Source organism: Camelus bactrianus, chromosome 13 (genome assembly GCF_048773025.1).
Source record: "Camelus bactrianus isolate YW-2024 breed Bactrian camel chromosome 13, ASM4877302v1, whole genome shotgun sequence".
Taxonomy (NCBI): Eukaryota; Metazoa; Chordata; class Mammalia; order Artiodactyla; family Camelidae; genus Camelus; species Camelus bactrianus.
In genome coordinates this window covers 38,673,717-38,699,803 of record NC_133551.1, presented here as the reverse complement: position 1 = coordinate 38,699,803, position 26,087 = coordinate 38,673,717, and the positions used below count along the sequence as shown (strand labels likewise).

The 26,087-nt window shown below is 42.7% G+C and overlaps 1 long non-coding RNA gene across 1 annotated transcript in view; it reads right to left on the bottom strand.

The window, feature by feature from the left end:
• LOC105071664 (uncharacterized) overlaps positions 1–19,353 on the bottom strand; it is a 294,007-nt gene extending 274,654 nt beyond the window's left edge. Inside the window, exons 1-2 of the long non-coding RNA XR_012511253.1 lie at positions 19,123–19,353; positions 14,654–14,766 (exon numbers count right to left, since the gene is read on the bottom strand). This is a non-coding gene — a long non-coding RNA (uncharacterized LOC105071664). The remainder of the gene's footprint in view (positions 1–14,653; positions 14,767–19,122) is intronic.
• Between the last annotated feature and the right edge of the window lie 6,734 nt (positions 19,354–26,087).

Here is a 26,087-nt window from a genome sequence, read left to right as displayed (position 1 = left end):
ACTGAACTATTCAGTTTAAAATGGTTAAAATGCCAAACTTTACGTTATGTATATTTTACCAGAATCACTTAAAAAAAATTTATAAACTCACATAGTAATCGCAACAAAAAAAAAGAAATTGTTACCTCATGGGACGGGAGATGAGAAGAGAGGGAAGACGGGAGATTTTTGCTTTGTGTTTTGTAATTTTCTGTACTGTTTGGATTCTTTAACCATATGCACACATTATTTTCATATTTAAAAATAAAATATTTTAGAATGAGTATGCAAAGGGAGTATTTCAGTCCATGTTTCTGCTTGACTTGCATTCAATTTCTCAAACACTATTTTATAGAAGCTGATTTCCAAGAAGCCTTCAAAGCCCCTTTTTATTATTATTTTTACTAGCAGCCATTCCCTTGGAATCAGACACTCGTGTTTTTCCGATGGGGCTCGCATTCAAAGCCTGGGAGGGTGAGTGCATTTGGAACCCTGCTCAGCACAGCCCTCTGCCTTTGAACTGCTATGTTTTCCTGGGCTCCTCACGTATTCCCCCTCCAATTGGCCTCCCATCCAACACATCCATCAGGCAGCCAGGATTTATCGAGTTGCCCGTGGAGATGGCCAGAGCCTGCTGGAGCATGCCCATTAAAGAAAACCTCCCACCAGCAAAGCAGACCTCGGGAAAGTCCCTGACTACGGCTGCTCATCACCTGGGCTCCGACCAGCAGGCCATATGATGCCAATATGAAGGCCTCAAATAAGACCATCTCACCTTACAGAACTGACCAGCAACTGTAGATTCCAATCAGAGAATTCTAGCACGTCAGAGTTGGAAGAGACCTCAGAAGTTATATTATAAAACCATTCCTTATTGTAAAGGGGGAAACAAGGACTAAAGACACACAATCACAGACAATGAGTTGGAAGCAGAGCCAAGATTCAAAAGTAGGCGTGACCGTCAGGAAACACTCCAGGGTCTAGGTAAGTCTGAAGGGACCTCCCAGGATGGCGGGTCCTGTCCTGGGGGTGTAGGTTGAGGAACAGATGGTGATAAGGGGAAAAGGAAGAAGGAAGGAAGCAGGGAAGGGGTACAGTTACTTTGGCTGAGAGAGTAATGGCATGATGAATAAGCCAGAATTCTTTGATTCTATGAAGTCATTCAGTTCATGGAGTGTTTCTCTGTTGATTGACTCTTTTTTCTTTTTTCATTTTATGTGCCGGACCTTATTCCATGTGGTATGGACGTAGACTTGGATCAGACATGGCCTTGCCCTCAAGAGAAATTCCAGTAGGCCAGATGGTTACCATGGATGCTAAGAGAGGCAACTGCAATACTGTGTGACGAGCAGGGCATAGAGCAGTCTTTCCTAAACTTTTCCAATCATAAGTCTTATCCACTCTAGACTTACTGAGTTGGATTAATCAGAGGAAGGGCCTAGTAATCTGCCTTTTTACCAAGAATCCACCCCTAATCCCATCCCCAGTCCTACCCCCAAATGATTCTTATGATCAGTCACTCTGGCTTTAGAATCATTCAGAACTGGGTTCTAATTCTCACTCAGGCCAATGGTATTATGTGTCTGCCAAAAACATTTATCTAGATATTCACCTTTCACCTCTTTCCAAATCCCTCAAGACTGTGGCTTTCTCACCTGTTAAGATACAGACCACTTTGCATCGTTGCACAGGTTGTGTACTGCACAAAGACACCAGTCAAGAGACTGAATGTTGGCTGAGATTCCAATTTATACTAATTCCTCTGTCCAGAGGAAAGGGCTCCATTTTTTTTTCATCCAAACACCCTAAACTTTGCATCCTGTTAAGCTGTGTCTTCCCAAAGGAAGTGACTATTGTGATTCGTCTGCCCAGAGGGAGCACTTTTTTCTAATTTGTACAAAGGTACCATATAGAACGGCAGAATCCTTCAAACAGTACTGGTACTTGTCACCACTTCCAGATTTCCCCACCACAGATGACTTCTTCATCTCTTCACCGCCTGCACCAGTCTAACGTATGAGCCAGTTCCTTGCCAACGCACTCAGCCCTGCAATAAAGGATGCATCATCCCAAAGACTGTCTGCCCCATGCCTGAACAAGAGGCAGGGTAGCCTCTGATTAACAGTATGAGCTTTGGAGCCAGATCCGACTTTAATTTGCAGCCTCACCCTTTACTATGTGACTTGAACAAATTAAATATTACCTTTAAATGCAGGTTTAAAACTTTCTTTTAAAGCAAATTGTCATTGTAAGGGTTGAACAAGATAACGCATGTCAAAGTCCTTAGCACAGAGCCTCAGATGTAGTGAGTTTGTTTCCTACATGCTATGTTGTCTGATTTAAGCATCACCATAACACCTTTGGAGAGCTATTAGTATTATTATCTCCACTCCACAGATGAAGAAAATGAATATTGGAGGGGAGATGCAGGGAAGTGGCACAGAGCTGATACCAAAATCCAACTCTCATTTTGTAATCCATTTTCCTTCTACTTTTGCCTCTAGATTCAGACCTCAGATTTTCTCAGGATTCCAGGTTCAAGGAGAGGAAAGGATAAAATTGCACCCTCAATGTGTAAATGCACCTAAATTAGGCCTAGCAACACATGCAGAATGGCAAATAGGTTTCTGATCTTGAGTGCCAACTGACAGGGGTTAGTAATTACTGCGCAGAGGACTGTGTTGTGAAGGACTGCAAGAGTAAGTCAGGGTTCACAGAGCATCGTGATGGATTCATGACATCAGCCATGGGAATGGGGTCCAGGAATGATGGCAGACCCTACAGAATGTACACCTCACCCCCTTTCAGATCTCAAAGTCTGCCCAAAATCAAGCACACTTGATAAAAAGGGAGGTCCAAGGGTACTAAATAAAGCTGTTAAAGACCATTAGCACCTTATTAAGACCTTTTCCCAGATGCAGGCAGAAACAGCCAAAGAATACAGAATGGAGGAACAGTTTGGAGAGGAAGCATGGAGCTATCTGATGCATTTGGCATACGGAGCAAAAGCTCAGTTCTGCCTATTCCCAAAGACTCCAGGCTTCATCTTCCCGAGTATCCAGGTAGGTGGAGGGAGGTCACTATGGAATTCGGACACCTCCTTTCTTGTGAAGAGCTCATGTGATCTCGGGCAACTAACTTAGTCTCTTCCAACCTTGGGTGTTTCAACTGTGAAATGTGGACAAGAATCTCTAACTCCTTGTGGTTTTGCAAGTATTAAGTTAGGTAAATCATCTAAAGAAACTACAGAGGACCCCACCCAAAGTAGATGCTAGAAAATGTTCATCCCTCTGCTTCCCTTTCTCCCTCAAAAGGAACACTGTGGCATGTTTGTAAGTCAAGGCTGTTGAGGTGTCATTTACACACAGTAAAATTCATTCATTTTAGTTGAACAGTCCTATGAGTGTTGACAAACATATACCGCCATGTAACTATCACCACAGTGAGATACAGAATGGAGTCATCACCCCCAAAAGTCCCATCGTGCCCCTTCCCAGGCAATCCCCAGCCCCCCACCTCTAGCCCCTGGCAAACACTGATCCCATTTCTGACCCTATAGTGTTGTTTTTTATTGTGACCTATTCTAAAAGCATAAATCCGAATAGAAAATAATTCTCTAGAGGGTTTTGTTTTTTTGTTTTTTTTTCACATCCTACTCAAAAATAGCTCAGCTCTGACAGCTCAGCTTTCTTCCAGGAAAATTCTTCATTAAATAAATGAATTCCATGTGCATATTAAAAAGACATTCTGCTTAGTATTCCTTCTATTTATAACCAGAGTTCAACCAGCAGGGGCCCAGCGAGCCTGGCAGGGGCCTCTTGAGCTCCCACTTGCCCCTCCCTGCTCCGGCCCAGCTGCAGACCTGGCTCCAGGCCCAGGTGGTACAGCCGAGTCCGAGTGCCGAAAGGGGCTTGGGGAAACTTTCCCCACAAGCTCTGCTCCTCAGCTTTTGGGTGAAAACTTCAGGACCCCCTGAAATTCCCATGGGGAATATATGGCCATATAATAATTAACAGCACGTAGAAGACGGAACTTAGACTAGAAACAGGGTTAAAAGGAGGGGTGGGTGAGGCTAAGGGGTTTCCAAAGTCCTTTCCTGCAGAGAAGTCCCATGACTCAAGCGACCAGAGGCCGCCCCACCACCACCGCCGCCGCCATGTACCAGCTATCATACCAGGCATAAGAATTAAAGGTAAGCAAGTAGCAGAAAAATAATTAGACCTGGTTTCTGCTCACAAAGAACTTACTATTTAACAGAGAGATGAAACATGCAGAGAAGAGTGTGGCTGAGTTGGGGAGAAGGAGCATGGGCGATGGAGCTGAAAAAAGTGAGAGTTGAATCCAGTTTTGCCATTTGCTAGTTGTGGGATCTTGGTACTGTTGCTTTACCTCTCTGAGCATCAGTGCTCTCATCTGCAAACTGCAAATTACATCTGCCCTCAGAAGGGTGTTATGTGAAATGAATGAGGTAATGGATATAAAGCACCTAGACCAGTTCCTATGATCTGCGGGCTCAGGACAGTGTAGTTTCCTTCTAACCCTCTGTATTAGTCAAGGTTCTCCAGGAAAACAGAACCAGTAGGAGACAGATAGACAGACAGATAGATAGAAAGATTGATTATAAGGAATTGGCTCAGACAGTTTCTGAGGCTAAGAAGTCCCAAGATCTGCAGATGGCAAGCTAGAGACCCAAAAGAGCCCATGGTGTAGTTCCAGCCCAAGTCTGAAGACCTGAGAACCAGAAGAGCTGATGGCACAGGTCCAATCCAAAAGCTAACAGGCCCTAGACCCAAGAAGAACTGATTCTTCAGTTTGTGTCTGAAGGCAGCCAAAGACTGATGCCTCAGCTCAGCAGTCAGACAGGAGGAGTTTTCTCTAACTCAGACTTCTTGTTCAACTGATTGAAGAAGATCTACCCACAGTAGGGAGGGCAATCTGCTTTGGTCAGTTTACCAATTCAAAAATATGAACCTCATCCCAGAAACCTGCCACAGACCCGCCCAAAATAATGCATGACCACATGTTAGGGCACCCTCTGGCCCAATCAAGTTGACACGTAAAATTAGCCATCCTGGCCTCCAGGAAAGGAATTGGTGTTCTAAAAGGGGTACATATGGAGAGCAAGTGCATTTAGACTGAGAAAGTGGTTACTCTTGGCTGAATGATATGGTGGAAGTGATATTCAAATCTTCTTCCCTTAACTGCAGCCTCACCATCCCTTGAGAACCTTTGCCATCCTACATCTAGGCTTAAGTCTCATCCACTCCCCATCAGCCTCAGCTTCATTCCAAGACATGACCTCTCACTTTCTACCTTGCATTGTAGCCCTGTCTCCATTCTACTGGTCTGTAGGCTTCTTAAGAACATTGACCATGACTGATGCAGCCTAAGTGCCTGACACATGGTAGAGGTTCAGGAAATATTGGTTGAATGACTAGGATATCTAATCAAACCATTTCATGCAACAGATAAAGCAAATAGGCTTAAGACTCACTTCTGATTTGCAGACACTAACTACTAGATATAAAATAGATAAGCAACAAATTTCTACCATATAGCACAGGCAACTATCTTCAATAGCTTTTAGTAACCTATAATGAAAAAGAATATGAAAATAATATGTATGCATATGGCTGAAACGTTGTGCTGTACACCAGGAATTGACACAGCATTGTAAACTGACTATACTGATTTAAAAAGAGACTCATTTGTTTGTTCATTCAACTAGCATTTGTTGAGCCTCTTCTATGTTCTGTGACAATAAATAAGAATAAATATCAAGAGATAAGCAAGACATCATGTGTGCCCCTAAAAGCTTAGGCTAATGCAATGGAGGGAAATGGAAAAAAGGAGCTCCTACTATGTGCAAAGGTCTTTATGTACACGGCTTCACCTTATATTTCCAATGTCCATTCATTCATTCATTTTTCCAAACATATTGTTTGAGCACTAACAATTCCAGGCATTGTCCTACATTCCAGGGATACCATGATAAATAAAGGAGGTAAAGTTCTGCTGACATAGAGTTCCCAGTCTAGTGGGAGACACAGACAAATAGATAAAAATGAAACAAGGCAATTATGAAAATGACAGTATTTGCAAAAAAGGAGAGGAATCAAAAGAGAAGGAATATACCATCTGCTTGGGGAAGTCCAGGAAGGTTTAATGGTATTTGAGCTGAGAATTGAAGGAAAAGTACATGTCCTGCAGTCAAACACATCCTGCAAATCAGACAATACATCCAATATTGTATACATTGACTGTACAAGACACTGCATCTTGGGCCGTGAGAACCGCCTGTACAAATGTTTGGCAATATGGAAGAATATACACAAATAAAAGCTTTCATTTCATGGAAGAACCTCTTACAGTTTAATTTTGCCTGAAACATTATATTAAAATGCATGACCACAAACCGTTGCACACCACAGTCGAGCTCTGATTCTTTATTCTAGTTGGTGAAATGTAACCGTCTGTGTGGCTGAAACCCAACTGCTTCCAACATTCACTGCTCAGAAAATCATGTCAGGCCAAGCTACAACTGCTGGGTCAGACTGCCCTTGGGGGGGTACTCCTCTACCACCACCATGAGGCCCTTTTGGTAATTGACTCAACCAATCACCATTACTTCCTTTGGATTAAATCCTGCTATCAAGGATCATGGGCATTGAAAACTATCAGAGCTGAGTTGGCGGCTTAGTACTGCCCCTTACTTGTTCTGTTACCACAATTAGAACAGCCTCATTGAGCCTCTTTTCTTAACTCATCATTATGCATCTTTATTGAGGGCTTAGTACATGCCAGGCACTCTTCTGGGCACTTACAGTCTATTGTCAAATGCATGTTATCGCATCTAATCCTCATTACAACCAGTGGATGTGGACATAGATGTTAGCATTCTCATTTTACAGTTGTGGAAACTGAGGCCCAGGAGTGATGAACTCATTTGTTGAGAGTCGCAGAGATAGGATCAGCAGCTCAACTCCTCATCTCTACCAATTCCCTTCCAGAACTGGAGGTGAAAACAATTCAACCACATAAAAAAGAGATGTGTAAATGTGAATTAGGCCAGCAAGTTTGAATCTGCCATTCCTAAACTTAGAATGATTGTTCAATTCCTCCCTCCCCTTCCCCTTGAATGGCATTCAGCATCCTTTATAATCTGGCTCTGCCTACCCTTTCAGCCTCAACAGTAATCATTTCCTCAACCCCACACCAAATACTGCACATTGTATCCCTTAAACACCAAATACCTACTACAGATAAGACATGAACAGTTTCTCAGTTTCCCAAGCTGTAATAATCAGAGGTTTGACAATAGACAATAAGGGTTCTTAATGCCCAAAGAAACTGTGAAGATTTCTACTTCTGGCCAAAATGGAGTATTAGGGACCAGATTTACCCTCCCATCTGAAACAATTAAGAACAAACAAACAAGCAAACAAAAACAATGGTTCTCAAGACACTGGATGTTTAGGCAATGAAGGACCACGATCCCTGAGAGCTAGGAACAGGTGAGGTAAGTCTTACAATTGCCCCTTTACTGCCGTGAGTTTCTAGATAACAGCAGGGGATGGGGAACACAAGTGGAGGCCAATGGACTTCCTGATTTGCAGACACAAAACTAAGAGTCTGGGGAGACCAAGATGGCAGTGTACCGGGAAGACAGACTCACAGAGAGAGGGAACCCTGAGATCCGCTGATGGTTCCCTGTAACTATTCAGCACAGGCACATAAGAAAACTACTCGAAGCAAAGGAAGAACCAACTTGTTAGGAGGAGAAGAATGAGTCAATTTACACAAACCCAGGTGATAAAATTAGTAGACAAGGACTTTAAAACATTATTGTAATGGTACTCCATATGTTCAAGAAGCTAGAGGAGAAGATTGAGCATGGCAAATAGAGATGTGAAAGATATAAAAAAAAAGACCCAAATCTGAGATAAAAACTCAATTGGATAGGATTAATGGCAGAGTCAGTATTGCCAAAGGCAGTGAACTTGAAGGCTATTCACAATAAAACACAGAGAGGAAAAAAAAAGACTGGGGAAACTAGTGAGCAGATGTAAGTTTTGGGAGGACCCTACTTAGAAAATGAAAATACAAACCACACACTGGAAGAAATTATTTTCGAATCATATATTTCATAAAGGACTTGTATCCAGAATGTATAAAGAATTCTCAAAGGTCAACAATATAAAAATGAACAACCCAATTTTAAAAATAGACAAAAGATCTGAAGAGATGTTCTACCAGGAAAGCTATATGGATGGCAAAGAGGCACATGAAAAGATGTTCAACATCACTAGTTATTAGAGAAATGCAAATTAAAACCGCAATAAGATACATTACTCACCTACTAGAATGTGTTAAATTCTAAAAGACTGACATACCAAGTGTTGATGAAGATCTGGAGCAAGTGGAACTCGCATTCATGACTGGTGGAAACATAAATGTTGTAACCATAGTGGAAAACAGTTTGCCAGCTTTTTAGAAAGGTAAACATGTATCTATCATGTGACCCAACCAATTTACTTCTAGAAATTTAACAAGATGAATGCTCTTGGCAGCTTTATTTCCAATAGCCAAAGACTGGAAATAAATCAAATGCTCATCAACAGGTGAATGGATAAATTATGGTATATATTTACAACGGACTTGTACTTGGCAATAAAAAGGAATAACTCTGCCTGCATGGAATAACATGGTAGGCCTCAAAACAATCATGCTGAGTAAAAGAAGTGAAATTTTAAGAGAGTACTGCATGATTCTGTTTACATAAAATGCTAGAAATGCAAACGACTCTGTAGTAACAAAGAGCAGTTCCGGGCTTGCCTGGAGAGTGGCAGAGAAGGGCAGAAAGAATTCTGAAGGGCAGAAAGAGATATGTGGGGGTGATGGAGGTGTTAGCCACCCTTAGTCTGATGGCTTCATAGGCATACACATACACTTATCAAATTGCACACTTGAAATATGTGCAGTTTATCGTATGGGAAGAAGTAGGAGACAGAAAAGGAACAGAAATGTAGCTATGATGCCAAGAGCAGCCCTTCTACCCCGTCCCAGAGGCAAGGGATGACCCCCTCAGGGCGCCTGCCCCAGGCTAAAATAGGAATCATAAAATAAAGTCCCTACTGAACAAAACAGTTGTGGAGATGATTCACTTAGCAAACATTTTGTTGAGTGCTTGCTGTTAGTCAGGCTGTGTATTGTCGACTGAAATGAAATCACACAATGTCAGAGCTGTGGGTTAAGTTTTCTTTGAGGCAAAATGACGACTATAGCCTGGGAGACAGCATCTCGGATAGCTCTGAGGAACTGCTCTAAAAAGGCAGGGAGAAGCTCAGTATTATATATGATTTGAGTGAAGAGAGTACATGCAGTCAAGCATATATTTAAACAGAGGCTTGCTGCTAGCCGTGAGGAGCACCATTCATGATTTTAGTGCTTTTCTATATATGAGGAGAGGCAAGAATTTGGGCTCATAAAATCTTCTCCTGAAAATATCTAACTATCTGAAGGCCTGTTCTGCCAGTTTTCCCAGAGCACAGAGGGCCTCATTCCTGATCTCCACCCTGAACTCCTTTCAGGGAGGGTTGGAGGTCAGCGGCTGCAGCGGCTCGTGATTTAATCCAAGCAAAGGTCGATGGCAAGTGCCAACGTGATCCAGTCCTTGTAGAGGCAGATGGCAAGTGCCAATCTTTAGTTGGCAGTATTAAGTGCTTTGCCCTGTTTGTCTCATTTATTCTCATTTTTTCCTCTCATCAGCCCTCTGAGGTATGCACTATTATTATTCCCATTTTACAGATGAACGTGAGAAGATGTTCAAAGTCATTAGTTATTAGAGAAATGTCTGGGTTAAATGCCTCACCCAAGGCTACATAATAAAGCTAAAATTAAATAAAGTTACAGAAAAACATCTCATAGGATCAGCACAGGGCAGGTGTTCCATAAATATGAGTTGAGACAACTCTCTGTGGTGTTCTGACAGTGGAGGCACCCTTGCCCGGCCACTGAGAGCACAAACTCTTAAGTCCCAGCAAACTGGATTCAACCCCACTTGCCAGCTCTGGGGCTTTGGGCTTGGGGTTTCGTCTCTCTGCACTCATTTTCCTCATCTGCAAAACAGAAATATTAGTGCCCGACTTGAAGATTAATTGGAGAAATGTGCATATGGCATGTAGAACAGTGGTTGATGGTGATAAAGTCTCATATATCACACTTACCATGTTAGTGGAGTCTTGGCTTGTGCAGGTTTGTTGACTGACTGATGATGGAAAGAATGTGTCAGCCCTAACACAATCCACCTGAGGCCTGCCCAGGATGCAGTTCTGCTCTCACTCACAATGCCACTGGGAGTGAGAAAGAGACCTATTTTCAAAACAAAATCCCATTTGTGTTCTAACAGATTCAAGTCTTGTCACTGATGCCTTTCCAGGCCTGTCTGTGCATGTCAAAACCCCCTCAAGGCCTCAGGAGGGAGCCTTGACCTGAGTGCACTGTCTCTTCCCAGACAGAGCCCTACAAGCCAGTGCCTTCCCATCTTCCACCTCATCTCCTCTTGAATATCCTCATCCTATCTTGAGGGTCCTGAGCCCTCAAAAGAAATGGGTCACACACCAAGACGTACCATAATCAAGATGGCCAGAGTCAAGGATAAAGAAATGATCCTAAAGGCAGCAAGAGAAAAACAAAGTGTGAGTTACAAGGGAACCCCCATAAGGCTTTCAGCTGATTTCTCTACACAAACACTACAGGCCAGAAAGGAGTGGCAAGATATATTCAAAGTCCTGAATGAAAAAAAGATGCAGCCTAGGATACTCTATCCAGCAAAGCTATCCTTTAGAATAGAAGGAAAGATAAAGAACTTCACAACCAAAAACTAAACCCAGGCTAAAAGAAATATTCACAGGTCTTCTCTAAATAGAGAAGAAGCAGGATGCTACAAAAATGAGAAACTCATAACTGGAAAGGAGATAACTGCCATGGATTACAAAAAAAAATAAACACAAAATTGTAAAAGAAGACATCTAAATCATTAAGAGTGGGAGAGGGAAGCAAGGAAAGCCATTGTGGAAAACAGTATGGAGATTCCTCAAAAGACTAGGAATAGACTTACCATATGACCCAGGAATCCTGCTCTTGGGCATATATTCAGAAGGAACCCAACTTCAAAATGACACCTGCACCCCAATGTTCATAGAAGCACTATTTACAATAGCCAAGACATGGAAACAGCCTAAATGTCCATCAACAGACTGATGACTGAATAAAGAAGATGTGGTATATTTACACAATGGAATACTATTCAGCCATAAAAACCAACAACATAACACCATTTGCAGCAACATGGATGTTCCTGGAGAATGTCATTCTAAGTGAAGTAAGCCAGAAAGAGAAAGAAAAGTACCATATGAGATCGCTCATATGTGGAATCTAAAAAAAAACAAAACATAAATACAAAACAGAAACAGACTCGTAGACGTAGAATATAAACTTGTGGTTGCCAAGGAGGGGGGGTGGGAAGGGACAGACTGGGATTTTAAAATGCAGAATAGATAAACAAGATTACACTGTATAGCACAGGAAAATATGTACAAGATCTTGTGGAAGCTCACAGCGGAAAAAAAATGTGACAATGAATATACATATGTTCATGTATAACTGAAAAATTGTGCTCTACACTAGAATTTGACACAACATTGTAAAATGACTATTACTCAATAAAAAAATGTTAAAAAAAAAAAAAGAAAGAAATGGGTCAGGGCCATTTATGGCATGTTGTCCTCTTTGGAGTGAATACCACTGTTTACTGGTTTACATAATGGCCAACTATGGTGTGAGGGCCACTAGGCTGACTCTGAGTGCTGGCTGCATGACTTCAGACAGGTTACTTAATTCTCTGGGCCTCAGTTTACCCACGTGCTAAACAGTAATCATAACAGCCTCTGTCTCGGGATAGGGGGGTAATTTTGAGGGGTAAAAGAAAAAAAAATCACATAAATCATTTAACTCAGTCCTTTGGTAAGAAGGAAGTTCACTGCGCATGTGTTTTGTTTCATTATCACCGTTGTGTGTTCCAGCTTACAGGGCCCTTTCACATTTGCTGTGTCCCTGGGCACCGCCTGGTGAAGGACCAGGTTTGTCCTGTCAGAGAACTGAAGACTGGCTCTGAGAAGTAAAATGGCTTTGCTCAGGTCACACCTGGCAGAGCTAGGACCTTAATTCTGAATATTCTGGACATTATTGCTACTATTTTGATGTCATTCTAACACTCAGTTCTGCCACTCATTCCACAGAGTAAAGTAAGGAGGTGTTGCTGCAAGGCCTCAATTCACTGCAACACGTATGTACTGAAGTCGACGAGGTGTTCAGAAAACCAGAAGCCCTTGAACGGAATACATTTATAACCGACGACTTTCTCTTTGGGAGGCAGTGCCAAAATGGGTTAAAGACCCAGCCTTTGGAACGAGGCCTGGCTTCAAATCAGCACTCTGCCACGAAGCTGCTGATGTGGCCCTGGGCAAGTTCCTTGACCTCTGTAAGGCTCAGTTTCCTCAAGTTCAACGTGGGATTGGCGAGAGTACCTGCCTACGTCTTCTAAAGCACAGAGCATGGTGCAGGCCCCCAGACGTTCTGAATAAATGTTAACTAGTGTTATCTATTTTTTACCCTCCAGTTGGTACCTACTGCCCTTGGGGTAAAGACCAAAGTCTTTAATGTGGCCTATGGAACCTGAGCCTGTCTCTGTGCACCCACCTAGCTTAGCGCACCGCTTCGTTCACTGCCCGGCAGCCACGTTAGTGAGATGACTGTATAATTTCTCATCCAAACAGTGGGCACGAAGGCTCTATTAATGAGCACTCTGAGACCAAAAAGGGACTGCCCCCAGCAAACAGGGCATGTGGTCACCCTACCCATTGGTCTTCCCTCCTGTCCACTCCTCGTTTGTGCCAGACTCCTTGGCAACTTGATACGTGGTGCTTTACTTCACCAAAATGCCCTTCCTCACCCTCTTCCTTAGACCACCTATTATTCATCCCTCAGGACACACCTTAAATGACACTTTCAGCCACAGGTCCTCACAATCCTTTCCCCTATCACTTCATACAAAGTATCATTCAGCAATTATCTCTATCAATGTTGATTTATATCTATCTCTCCCACTAGAACTAGGCATTGGCCGCAACCCTCTAATTCATCACTGTATCTCAAGTTTCTAGCAGTTACTGAATGAAGGAGAAAATGAATAAATGAAATTCTTATCACATTTGTCCCACACAATGACTATGTAAGATGGGAAAGTGTTATCATCCCCAAGATACAGATGGAGAAATGGAGAAGTTAAGCAACTTGCCCAAAGGTATCCAGTGAGTGAATCATGGAGCACATGGGGACCCTGACTCCTAGCTCAGTGCATTTTCTGCTACTTCACATGGTCTCTTAATACTCCATCTCCATGTCTCCTGGACTGAACAAACCAACCTCTACAGCGAATGGCTAAGAAATGCAAAAGAAATCTCTCGGAATATAGAAAAGCCCTCTCTACTTCCTGTTTTAAGGGGGAGGTTGGGGGAAGGAAGCTTCCTTCAAATAGATACAAGAAATAAGCATATTCACCAGATTGAAGATAGCCTACTCCAGTGGTTATTTGGATTAAAACCCCAGGGAAGTGTCCCAGCCGATCTCATCTCCCTGTGGGCAGCAGAGTGCCACCAGGTCCAGCCGCACTCAGGAGCCTGGGCCCAGGAGCAGCACACCAGGAAATTGTTGAGAATCCCAGAGCTCCAAAGCAGCCTTGACGCCTGTAACCTGAGAGGCCTGCTGAACTTGGGGGAGAGGTCAGTCGGCGCAAGTGCTCCATTGTCCGCTGAGAGACACCCAGCGCAATTTGAGATGCCCTACAGAATATTATTTTTTTACAGCAGAGAGATTTATATTTTTTCAATATGCTTCCATAAACAGCCTTGTCTTCCTTTTATCCTACCAACAACTGAAAAAAAAAAAGGTATGGGACCAGGTAATGTCACAAAAATGGGGAAGATCATGGGATTTAGAGCCAGACTGGTTTGGATCCCATTTCTGACTCTTTCTGTCTATAGAACTCAAATAAGTCTCTGAGCCCTTCTGAGCCTGTTTCCTCATCTATAAAATGAAGAGAGTGAAATTACATACAGGGACACTGTGGAGATATGTAAAATGCCCGACTCGTATGTTCAATAGTAATATTCATAGTCCTTTGGTCTAAATTTCTGGATTCCATTACATGGAGTGGGATTTCTTTGTAGGGAGGCCCACCAGGAAACACTCCCCACCCCATCCTCAGTGAATCTCCATGGTTAACCAGCAGGCTGAGTAAATATTTGTGGGATACACCAATAAACCACTGAATCTCTGTCCTGTGATGGCACCAAGAAGACTTTTCCCACTTCCTGGTTCAAAGCGTAAATGCTTCTGGAATAACAGACTGTCACAGACTGATGGATCACAAACTGGTGAGTTTAGCAATGCCCTTGGAGCAATCAGGTTTAAAGAACACTCCTTTAGGGTACACTGATGGGGGTGGAGGGCAGCCTGGCTGGGTCCTGATGAATCCCACACTCAGCCTGACAGGGTGAATGGCAGCTTCATCAAATGGGTTCTTGGCAGGGGCCCTCAGGGAGTTCTCACTTACCAGCCTCTCCAGACCTGTCTGTCTGTCCACGGCAGTCCCTGCCTCTGATTGGGGAGGCCCGAGTCAGGCAACCAGGGGGCCTGTTGATTGGAGTCAGCTCTCTGGGCTGTCAGCTGGGGAGAGGGGGATATTGAATTCATCAGTCATGTTGGCAGGGGACGAGGGGTGGGGGAAGGGCTCCCAGAGGGCAGGGGAAAACCCAACGGCAGACAAAGCTGTGAAGAGCAACTGGTTTGGCCTTGAACAGGGTGACCCCTTAAGCCAGATTAATGATCCACAGATTCCCATTTTTGTTTCAAATTGCACTAAATGATGGATGATAAACATTAGCCTTTGGTCCTCACTCATATAGTCAGTCTAAGAAAAGCAGTAGACAATTTCCTAAATTTTTTCCTTAGTATTTTTATGTATTTCTGATGTCACACAACATTTTGCTTTTCAATAATTGGACATTGTGTTCCTTCTGGGGAGAGGGAGAGAAATTGGACTTTATTGAACACCTAAAATGTGCCATGTACATCAGTCGTTTTATTCCTCTGAGACTTGGGCACGAATATTGCCCCAAGTTAGAGATAAGGATACAGGGAAAGACAGGTGATTAACTTGCCAGGTCACCTCGAGTCAGTGACAGAACCAGAATTTCAACTAGTGCAGTCTGTCCATGCCCTACCCACTTCACCTTGGCCTCAGGAAGCAGTAACCAGAGTTGATGTGGCCCATTATTCACTTGTTGATAATATGTATATATTTTTCACTTGTTAACTCTTGAAGTCAGTTATTTCTCTCAACACATTTTAGCTGGAGCCCTGTTAAATGACCAGGCTAAGTCTTCAGGTCAGTTGTCTTCTGTCCTAAGTGTCATGAGGAGGTCTAGTGGAGGTGGAATCTAGGACCTGCTCGAGTCTGGTCCACTCCAGGACCCAACAAGATGCACCTTTTCCCAGATCCTCAGAGCCAGAACAGACCTTGAGGCTCTTATTTTCCAAATTGCTGGGGCTTTCCCCCATTAGCAGGTGGTCGAGGGGCAAAGATGGTTCTACAGTTGGTGCAGGGAGCTGAGCCAAGGCTCCCTCTGGTTATGCTGCTCTGGGACTTTGTAAATTGAAGGCTCTCTTCTGGTTCAGAGTCTGTATCCCACACTTCTGCTCACCCAGCCTGGCTTCCATGTCCATCGATTATGTTGCTAGTTTTAGTGCTTTCAGGTTAATGATACTGACTCACAGGTTTGGAAAGGACTTCTGGGTTGTTAAGTCTAATCTTCCATTCAATACTTGGATTTCGTCTGCAACACCCTGCTTTCCCTTCTCCAGCAAGGAGGAGCTCATTACCTCATTGCTTCTTTGGTTAATATGACTATTAGAAAGCTCTTCCTTCCCTGTATGTAGTTTCAGGCAGAGGGGACAGTATGAGCAAAAGCATGGAAGAGACAAACAGTCTTGTGCATTCAAAGAGGATTTGGAAAACTAGAGTTCAAGTCCAGACTCCTACTTCTCAGCTGGTGACCTTGGACAGATTGCTTAACCTTCGTGAACTTGAATATTTCTTTCCTTGGCTACAAAACAGGGCAGTAATGCCTAGCCTATCTACCCCAAGAAGTTGCAGTGAGGTTCAAATGAACCACGAATAGTTACTTTCACAGAGAAAGACTGTGCACATTTAAAATACAATAGCTATCATCACTGATATTTTTTTAATCAACCTTTTCCACTTTAAGCAGAAAAGGAAATAAAGCAGTTGTCTTTGTTTTGTTGCCGTTTTGTTACTATTTGGAAAAGAGAAGTTTGACGCCTATTATAAAAATCCAGAGGTAGCCCTTGCTCAAGTTTTGCCATTTAGTGCACCCAAAATACTCCCAGACAACACTGTGAGATTGTTTTCCCCTCATCCCAAATCCCCTCCCTGACCCAGGCATATTCTCTGGGCTTCTCCAGGGAGAAGGCTACACTTGTGCTGATTTGTACCCAAGCTGCCTGCGGTTTGCACTGACAGAGACAGATGTCAACAGGGTGAAACTAACAAATTAATTTTACCTGATGACCTAAGCCAGATGTGACTGGAGGAAGAAAGAAGGGAGAAAAGATACGGACTCTCTTGTCTTTGTCACAATCCATGCTGTTTTTTCAAGATTATCTATCAAACACAAACCTCAAAACAGTTCTATACCCTATGAAACCTTTCTGAAACAGAGTCTCCAGGTTAGCCAGACTTGAATACCTCTAGGTAACTGTGGTTATCACCCTTCGGGTAAGTCCTGCTTGACAATTTCAAATTCAACAAGCAGTTCTTGATCTAGATGGTATCTCATTTAAATCTCAAAAAAATCCTATGTGGTTTTATCACTCTCATTATTTAGATGCAGAAAGTTAAGCCAAGAGAGGAGAAAGTGAATATCCAAGTTCACAAGGTTAACAGAAGCAAAGGGAGAATTAAAGTCTTTGACCTGGAGATAAAAAGAAGTATTAAAGGCAACTTCTTTTACATGCACATTTCAACAAAGATGTCAGTATTAATTAAATCCCTTCTCTGTTCAGGGCTCTGCACTAAGCATTGGAGGTGGGGTAAGGATGTAGAGGAATGTCTCATTCTATTGAGGAAGACTTTGGGGAGAAGTTTCTTTTCATAAGCTATGAATTGTGTGATTCTCAGGTCTGCCCATTCGACAAATATTTAGTGATACCCATTGGTTGGCAAACCAATGTTCTGGGTGTAAAAGAAAAGAGAGAGAGAGTGAAAGAGAGAGAGAGGAGTTGAATAATCTATGCTCTCAAAATGAAGATGAGATTAGAAGGAAGTCGCTCCATATGTTCAGAGAGATGCAATGATCAAGGTCTTTGTAGGGTATATGGGAACTCAGACAAGCCGTATACAGCACAGCCCTGGGGTGAAGGAGTGGAGGGATGGGGAGTCAGAAAGACTTCCAGGAGGAGTTCTCAGGTGACTTCAGTCTTGAAAGTCAAGGACGGCTTAATTTAGTTAATATATGAAGAAAGGGTATCCCAGAGAGTAGGGACAGTAGAAATTAGGCATAGGGCTGACAGGAGTGCCAGGTATGGGAGGCCACAAGCTTAACACCTGGTGAGAGAAGTGGTGAGGGATGAGGCCAGATAGAATGGCGAAAGTTGGATTAGGAAGGCTCCAAGAAGCTAGATCATTAGGGTGTACAAATGCCATTGGTTTCTGTAAGTTGATTTTGTATCCTGCAACTTTACTAAAATCATTGATTAGTTCCAACAGTTCTTTGGTTGAGTCTTTGGGATTTTCTATATCTTTAAATAGCAACATCTTCAAATAGCAACATTTTTGTGTCCTCCTTTTCAATTTGGATGCCTTTTATTTCTTTGTCTTGCCTGATTGCTGTGGCTAGGACTTCCAGTACTATATTGAAGGACAATGGTGGAAGTGGACATGCCTGTCTTGCTCCTAATTGTAAAGGAAAAGCTTTCAGTTTTTCTCCATTGAGGATAATGTTAGCTGTGGGTTTCTTGTATGTGGCTTTCATTATGTTGAGACATTTTCCTTCTATACCCATTCTGTTGAGGGTTTTTATCATGAAAGGATGTTGTATTTTGTCAAATGCTTTTTCTGCATCTACTGAGATGATCATGTGATTTTTCTCTTCACTTTATAATAAGTACATAATGTTTAAATCTGAGATCGTTTTCTTCTCCAGTCATAATGTGTTTCTGAAAACACTTGATTTTGCAGGTAATTAAATGATTTGTGAATCCATTTGATCCCTTAGGCTCTTCTAAGGCAGTTCCAGAATAGGCTTTACTGGAGGAATTGTTCAGCCCACAATAAGGGATGATTCCTCTGGAGTTTTCATTGAATGCCCCAGGTGATCACCAAGGCTTTTGGATTTGACTAGTTGAAACTTCAATGTTTCCCTGACTTTTATGAGTAATGGGAATTGTTCTAACTATAACTCCTTGTCATTCCTGGTCTGGCCTTTTTTTACTCTAAACACATATGACTTTTTATTCAACAAAGATTCCAGGGGACCCCTATGCAGCTTTTTGAAGATACTTTTCTGCATAGCTCCCTTCTTCCTGTGACTCTACCCTAAAAGTTCCTAACACCCCAGCTTGCTCATCTTTGCTCTTGTCCTCAAGTCAGTGAGGTCTCCAATCTCATTCAGGTTCTCCCTTCCTGAACCTGCACTTAGAGATGTAGGCTCATCTTATTTATTTACTTTTTTGCAGGCATCACAGCCCTGCACTGCCTTTTGTCAATATTGGGGAACAGCTTCTTGTATATTTCACCCTTTTGTTTGTTGTTTACAAGGAGGTGACGTTCATTCATTGTTACTCCGTCCTGGTTGGAAGTGGGGCTCTCCTGCCCTGGCCTTTTACTTGCTGGCCCTCCTGCTCTCTTTCCCAATTCAAATCAGATCCCTGATTCTGCAACCCACTTACTGCTCTCCTAGTTACTCACATTACCAGTTATCACCAAACTAAGACAACTTTTACCTAAGGCTATTTTTCTCCTTTAAGGAATATTCTATAGTCTGTGTTTTCACTTTCTCCTTTCCCCTTCATGCTTTGATCCAATGCAATTTGAATTTCACCAGCACCGTTCCAAGGCTACTGCTGTTACTGTGGATAGATGACAGTAACTTCCTCCTTCTCAAACTCAATGGACGCACTTCTACTCCATTTTCTTTGATTTTTCTGCAACATCTGATATTGCTGACTCCTTCCTCCTTGTCAAATCTGCATTCCCATGGAGGAAAGAAAACAAAACATTGTGGTTAAGAGTTCAGACTTTTAGTCAAGGAGACCTTGTTCTAATCTAAGTTCTGCCACATATATGAGCCATAAAAACTTGGACTAATGATTTGACTTCCTTGAGTCTCACTTCCTTCGTATGTAAAAAGAACATAATAACATCAACCTCACAGTATTGTTGAAAGAGTAAATGAAATAAATTCAGAAGGTGCTTAACCAAGTACCTTAACCAAGAAGGCATTTCATAAGTGAAGGCCATAATGATTACCTTCCTCCTAGTTTCTTTGACATTATTCTCACCTGGCTGCCTCTGGCAGTTAGCCTCCCTTAAAGACTCCTTTTTCTCTAACTACCCTTTGAGATGTATTGCGCCCCACAACTCATCCCCTTTATTTTGTTTTTTGGTTTTCACATTATAGATTATTACTTTAAAATACAGTATTAAAAAGGATTGAGTAGAAACAAAAAAAAATGTTTGTGAAATAGATGTAAGTTGAAAAGGAAACAAGGAAAACTTACACCCCTGTTCCTACCACCTTTTTGAAGAAACAGAAGATCATAATCATCTTTGAAACCCCCCATGTACACTTTTGGGATCCTAACCCCTACCCTTTCCCTACAGAGACAATCATTTCCTGATTTTTTGTGTTTATCATTTCCTCACTTATTCTGAAAGTTTTTCCACAGATGTTTAGTTTTGCAAGCATCTGAACCTTGTATGGAAGGAACTATACTAGATGTTTCTTCTGTAACTTTCTTTTTTCTACTTAACATTATGTTCTTAAGGTTCATCTATGTTGTTTCTGAGGTTCTGTTTCATTATTTTTTTATTGCCTCATAATTCCATTGTACAAATGTTCCACGATTTATTGAGCTAGCTAGCCTTTCTATTGTCGACGGATGTTTGCCTTGTGTCCCATTTTTGCTAGTACAACAATGCTGCTGTGAACTTTATACATCATCTCTGAAATTGTCTAGGATATACAATCAGGACCAGGATTGCTGGATGGGATGGTTTGCACGTTTTTGCTGGGTTAAAAATTGGTTTTCAGAATGGTTGTATCAGTTCGTACTTCCATCATCATTGCATAAATATTGTTGAAACATTGTTCAACATCCTTACCAACACTTGATATTGCCATACGTGTCTCCATTAGGTTTTACTCTAGCTGCTCTCCCTTAGTGTCAACCATCACTTCTGAGCTGATAACCACCAGACACTTACCTCCAGCCAGTATGTTTCTCCTAAGCTCCAGATCCACATATTCAACTCCTAGTTAACATCTCCTGCTGGCTGCCTTCAGACAGAGCCAATGCAACATGTTCCAAAAGGAGTCTCCTTCAGTAAATTGCACCATCTTTACTCAGTCATCCAAACCAGAAACCAAGGCATCACCCTGAACTTCTTCCTTTCCCTTGTATCCTACATCTGAATCCTGTTAATTCTACTCTCCAAGTACCTCTTGAATCTACTCACTCTGTTCTGCTGTGCCTCCCTCATACTTCTGGTGCTTCTCTTTCAGAAATCAGGGTAAGATGGCACTTCCTCATTTCATGAAGCTGATAAGGCCTTATGACTTGCTCAGCCAATGAAATGTGTGCAGAGGTAACATCTGTCACCGCCAGGCAGAAGTTACAAGAAGCGGGGTGTGATTCACCATGACCTATGCCCCTGCGGCAAGGACTGGCAACAGCACACCAGCCTGGGTTCTGGAATGAGAACAACAGAAATCTGCTTCCACGTAATCAATATGTAGCATTCATTAAAAAAAAAAACAAAAACCTGTTTTAAGTCACTGAAATTTTGAAGTTATTTGTAATGACAGCATAACCGAGACTCTCCTGACAAATGCACCTTTTTTCCATCTTCCTGACTGTTAAACATGTGCAAGCAGCAAAGTTAGAGACTTTTCCAGTTTCCTTGGAGGTCACTGCTATGAGATGGGTTTTTTTTTTTTTTTTCAGCTTCCTGAATAAACTCTTATGTTGGCATGAAAATAATAGCCTTTGAATGCCCAACTTCAGAGCTTGCTGAGTTCTTTCCAAGTGGCATTAGTTGAGGTTTTGGCACTTTTCTTCAGAGCACAGCCATCTACTATCTGCATAAAAGTCAGCTGTTATCTTCTTTCCAAAGCCATCAAATCCCAAAATAGAGTAAGTTAGGAGTAAGCTAATATCTTCCTGGCAAAGACCAGTGTCAGGTTTCAAGGGCACCATTTGACACCTAGCTGACAAGGGACATCACTAGACTGCCTACAATGCTCAAAGACCTACAGAACGTTGCTTTTAAGGAACTAACCAAATTGAAGCCATGTTATGACACTAATAACCAAGGAAAAGGAAATTAACATTGGTTGAGCACCTTCAAGTGCCAGGCATTTTATGTATACTGTCTTGTTCAGTCTTCAAAACCACTTTGTGTGTTAGATATTATTAGTCTAGCTGACAAATCATTCCCAGAAAATAAATTCAACTTGAGTAAGTGACTGGCCAAGGTCATGGTAAAGACTCTGGGTCCAGAGCCCAGGGCTCAGGGCTTCCTGTAAGGTGCTCCTTTGACGCCCCCATAGAGTCTTAATTGTGTCCCTTTATTTCCTTACATAAAGTTAAAAAGTAACCCAAAGGCGGGTAGATGAGTTTTCTGAGTCTTGACTCACTCACCTAACAAATATTGCCTCCTACTTATTCAGTGTGAATAGCAGTGCTGGAGAGGAAAAAAAAATGGAATACGACGAAACAGAATAGATCAGCGGAAAAAATCTCTGCCTTCAAGGGGCTCATGATATACAGTGGTGCACCGTGGTATGTAGGCAGATTAAATACAACATGATGTGACGCATGCATCCACTCATTCATTTGCCAGACATTTACCAAGGGTCGATCTGGAAACAGAACCAAAGCCCCTGTCTTCAAGGAGCTCACAGTCCAGTATCACACACAGGCTGAACAACAGAAACTTGCCAAGTGGGAGCATCGAGAAGGGTAAGGCTCATTATCTCAGGTGAGTCAGCAAAGTCTTCATGCCTGGGGTGATTCTGGAGACAGATTTCTTTTTAATTGCAATGTCAGCATCATGCAATATTGTGTAAGTTTGAGGTGTACAATCTGTTAACTTGATACATTGATATATTGCAATATGATTACCATGGTAGTGTTAGCTAAGACCTCTATCATGTCATATAATTATCCGGGAGATAGGTTTGGAAAGAGAAGTTCATGGCCACTAGAAGAAGAGCGTTCCAGGCCACTAGAGCAGCATACACAAAGACACCCAGGGCAGGGAAATTCCATCCTGGAGAGAAAGGGAAATCTTCCCCATAGAAGCAGCCGGAGAACCAAGCCTTGAAGTGGGACGAGGACAGACCTCACGGACAAGGTGCAGAAAGGCACCACCCGAGCAGGCAGAACAGCAGATGCAAAGCATGGATGCATCTTTGGAAGAAACTGCAATCATTCAGGCATGCCTGTGGTTCAAGATTCCTGTGGGGGAGTAGCAGCAAACAAAACTGGAAAACAAGGGTCAGAGGAAGATCACGGAGAGCCTTGAATGATTTGCCAAGAAAGCTGAGATAGTGCATATAAGCAACAGAGAGTTATGCATGTAATGTCAGTGCAAATTTAAACAACAACAACAGCAACAACAACTTAGCACAGAGCTTCACACACAGTAGCAAATGTTAGCCATGATTATTTTTAATTTTTGTCTTAGTTCAGGCTGCTACAATAAATACCATAGACTGGGTGGCTTAAACAACAGCATTTTACATGTCATAGTTTGAGGGGCTAGAAGTCTGGGATCAGGTTACCAGCATGGTCAGGCGCTGCTGAGAGCCCTCTCCCTGGCTTCCAGATGGCCACCTTCTTGTTGTAGCCTCACATGAAAGAGAGAGACAGAAACAGACAGACAGAGAGACAGCTCTCCAGTCTCTTCTTATAAGGGCACTAACCCCATCGTGGGGGATCCACTCTTAAGACCTTGTCTCAACCTAATTACCTCCTAAAGGTCCCACCTCCAAATACCATCACACTGAGGATTAGGACTTCAAGATATGAATTTGGGAGAACACAAACGTTCAGTCCATATAAATTATCATTGTAAAAAGGTGGTATAAGAAGGAAATAATATGGTCACATTAGCAGCTTAGAAAGCTAACCCCAGCAGGCACTTGGGAGTCATCAGTGAAGGGTTCTCTCCACCACCGGCGGGACCTATGCGTGTTGGCCGGTTAGATCTGGGTTCCTCTCTGTTTCCACAGCCCCTCTGCTTCCCTCTCTCACCACACTTAGTACGTGTTAGATTATTAATTCCCTGAGGACAGTGATTATACTGATCTCCATGTCCATAGCATTGTCTGCCAGAGGGGGTATATTAAAAATATTTAGATGCATGAGACTCCACATTCCGTCGTGGCACTGCAGGTGGACTGCCCTCCTCTTAGTCCCCACTCCTCCCTCCATATTCCACATTCAAGTGCCCAAGCCTTGCAGCCTGATCTGGCCCTAGGCTTAGGAAGTCATGTTTCCAAAGTCCCTACTCAGACCATGGGTGTTAAGAATAATGTCTTCCCCACACCCTCTCACTTTCCAGAACCATCCACATCCGTGTTTCCAGTTTCTTTGCACTTGCCTTGAAATTGATGACAAATGAATTTTGCAAGCCCATCTAGGAAATTACCTCAGCATCCAACTCATTTCCTGGGGCCGTTTACATTCTTAAATGTATGGAGAAGGTTGAAGTGCTTTTTCTTTCTGAATTCCCTGGACCACTGGTAAACCCCTTTCACCCTTATAAATGGACAGGAGATGATGTCACAGCACAGTAAAAGCTCTCATGGCTTTAGCCTTCCCTGCGTGGTTCAGGACTGACTCAGATGTCTCTGACCTTGGCTCCCTCTCAGAGACTATGTCAGATCACGGGGACTTGTCTCAGACCTTCTGCCACTTGAGGCAATGGATGATCAGAGAGCTCTTGGATGAAAACATTGACTTTCAACATCACACTGTTAGGCTGCACATCCCACTGACTCATCCTGCACGGACTAGCCCACTTAGCCATTCATTAATTCAAGCAACCTTGATAGAGCTCTTACAGTGGTCAAGGCTGTGCTGGATTCTGAAGTCGCAGAAGTGAGCAAGGCACATACCCTCCCCTGGAGGAGACAGACCATTATGCCAAGATGCAACAACCGTGACTATGAGTTGCTCACTCATATCAATGAGTTTGCAGGGTAAGTAGATAAGGAATATGCATATCCACATGGCTATGATGCAAGTAATATAATATTGAGGGTAGCAAGGACTTTAAGAAATATATGTATGTATTTTAAATAATTATATATCTACTATATATGCATATATTATATATACTATGTATACCTATATGGGTATGCATACTTACCAATATCTAGCCTATACACAGTCTGTATATTTCCTATATCTATATTATATTGTTTTTCATCTGTATATATTTACTACAGTGTTTACTATGAGCCAGCTGCTTTTTCAATGTTCTCATAAATTAACTCATTTGAGTCTCGTACTAGCTCCATGAAATATGCACTATTATCATCACCCACATTTTACAGATAAGGAAACTAAATCTTAGACATTTTAAGTAATGTGCTCATAATCTACTAAGTTCTTGAGCAAGGATTTGAATCAGGCAGAATACTTCCAGAGGCCATGTTATTAAACCGCATGCTATAAACTGTGAAGGAGGTAAATAATAGAATTCTTCCCAGCTGAGGTGGCTGTATTTGCATATGGACTTTGAGGCAGGGGAGGTGTTCGTGAACAAATCCTTTGAGGTGGAACTCTGTAGGCCACCCTTAAAGAATGGCAAATGACTGAATTTGGTTGGAACATAAGAAGATGATGCCCGTCTTTGGCTCTGCACAAGGCCGTGCGGAAGAGGGGTCTTATTCTGGCAGGTAGCCAGAAAGCCATTAGGTAGAGGGTGCAGGGACACAGATGGTGGCTGGCTTCCTGCCAGCAAGGATGTACAGGAGGGGAGCAGAGCCTTTTGGGGGCCCAGCTTGGCCTATCTGAATAGTCTAGCCTGCTGGCCCATCTTGGTGGTAAAGGATTTGTGCTCTGGGATTCCACTAGGTTGACTTTTTAGCACAACAGCACCAGATCCTGAGTGGTACTCTTTCTTGCCTGAAGGGACCACCAGTGTCCACAGCTGAAAATAGAGGCACTAAGGATCTGCCCAGTTGTCTGCTTCTGTGAATTAACCCACCCCAAACTTGAGAGTGTACAACAGCAATCCTTTTATTGTGCTTCCAGATTCTGTGGGTCAGGAATCTGGAAAGGGCGTGGTGGTCACTTCTGCTCTCTGCTCCTCCATGTCGGGGGCCTGAGCTGGAGGACTCTAGGCTGGGTGACTCTACAGGTGGGAGCAGGGGTCATCTGAAGACACCTTTACTCACGTATCTGGGATTGATGATGACAGTTGGTGACAACCTCTGAAGCTGTCAGTTGGAACACGTATGGGAAGCCTCTCCATGCAGCTGCCTGTGCTTCCTCACAGCATGGCAGGTGGTTCTAAGAGCTACCAGTGCAATGGAATCAAATGGAAGCTGTATTGCCTTGGATGACCTGGTCTCTGCAGTCACATAGAGTCACTGCTAGTTTAGTCACAAGCCCATCCAGATTTAAGGGGAAGAAACTAGACTCCCACAGTTAAAATCATGAATGTCAAGGTT